This window comes from Cyprinodon variegatus, unplaced genomic scaffold, assembly GCF_000732505.1.
Source record: "Cyprinodon variegatus isolate N-32 unplaced genomic scaffold, C_variegatus-1.0 Scaffold304, whole genome shotgun sequence".
In the NCBI taxonomy this organism is placed as follows: Eukaryota; Metazoa; Chordata; class Actinopteri; order Cyprinodontiformes; family Cyprinodontidae; genus Cyprinodon; species Cyprinodon variegatus.
Window position 1 is genome coordinate 675,252 of NW_015150757.1, and position 1,709 is coordinate 676,960.

Here is a 1,709-nt window from a genome sequence, read left to right on the forward strand (position 1 = left end):
TATTTTTTAATAAAATCAATCTTATTTATAAAGAATCCCATAAAATCATTGCTGCTAAGAGCAGGTGGGATGAAAGGTTCAACAGAGCTATGGCTCTGGGTGAGTTTGGCAACTGTATTAAAAAGAAATCTAGGATTATTCTTATTCTCCTCTATTAATGAGGAGAAATATGCTGCTCTTGCTTTACAAAGGCCCCTTTTATACAGCAGTAAACAAATTTTCCAGACTACTTAGGATTCCCGTAGGCCTGTGTAGCGATATTTTCTCTCCAGTTTGCTAGCATTTTCCTTCAAAGTGCGTAGCTCTACATTAAACCAAGGAGCCAGCTTTCTTTTTTTAATGGTTTTCATTTTCAAAGGGGGTACATTGTCTAAGGCAGTTTGCAGAGCAACAAAATCAACCTGTGAAGGGAAATAAACTAAGCTTTTGCACTCTGCAGGATTGCTCAGAGACACAGAGGAGAGAGAAAGTGAAACAGAATCTTTAAAATTTATAACTGCACTATCTGATAAAGATCTACTAAACTGTAACCTTCTTTTGGGGGAGGAGAACTCTGTTTAAGTAATCCTGAAGGTTATTAAAAAGTGGTCAGAGGACAAGGTTGTGAGGAAATGCTGTTATTTCTTCACATTCTATGCTATATGTTAACACAAGATCCAAAGTATGAAGATAAGAACGTGTGGGACTATTCACATTTTAAACAAAGCCAATGGCTTCTAAGATAGCATTAAAGGCTGCTCTTAAGCTATCTCCTTCAATGTCAGCATGGATGTTAAAATCTCCCACTACGATGATCCTGTCAGTATTTAATACCAAAGCAGAAAGGAATTCTGAAACTTTATCTAAAAATTCAGAGTAAGGACCTGGTGGACGATACAGGTCCTTAACGCACAATATTTCTTGCGTTAAAATTTGGATGGGGGAAATTAAGGGTTAAATGTTCAAAAGAGTTGTAATTATTAACTGGAGTAATCAGTAAGTCAGACTGAAAGATTGTTGCTACTCCTTCTCCTTGCCCAGAACTTCTGGGTATGTAAAAATTGAAATAACTTGAAGGAGTTGCCTCATTTATGCTCACATAATCCTCTTGCTGCAACCAGGTTTCTGTAAGGCAACATAAGTCAATGTGATTATCACAAATTAAGTCATTAACTAGCAGACTTTTAGAGGAAAGAGATATTATGTTAACCTGTTAAAACCCACCGGGTTGGACCTTAAGTGGGGGTATTAATTCAGAATGCATAAAATTCCACCAGTAAAATTTTTACCAGCAGGTGGAGCCATTGCGCGCAGCTCCAAGCTGACACCAAAAGTTCCAATCCCCACAGCTCTGGAACTGTCATAGCTAGAGGTCTGAAAGTTTCTGCATTTGTGGTTGACATGATGTAGAACATATATTATGCAATAAAACCTGCTTTTTCTCAAGAATGTCTTAATGACTGCTGTTCATTTCGAGTATTAACTAAAACAACTTTGAGTCATGTTTGAACTGATTCAGGTTGGTCTGTGTTCTACTCATGCAAGTTTAATTTATATATTGAGACACTAGAGGGTGTTAGCATTCAAATAATGTATTGCACTTGTAATTTGGGCTTACAGTTCCTAAGTTATTTGCTTTTTCATTTGGGTGTGCAAAATAGGATAGGATTACCCAAAATGAGGTGGATGTTAGGAGGTTAAACAGATCACATTTAATCGTTTTAACTTTT

The 1,709-nt window shown here is 36.7% G+C and overlaps 1 protein-coding gene across 2 annotated transcripts in view; it reads left to right on the forward strand.

Annotated features, from left to right (window-relative positions):
- LOC107090628 (protein kinase C epsilon type-like) overlaps positions 1-1,709 on the forward strand; it is a 143,103-nt gene that overhangs the window by 72,849 nt on the left and 68,545 nt on the right. The window lies entirely within an intron of this gene.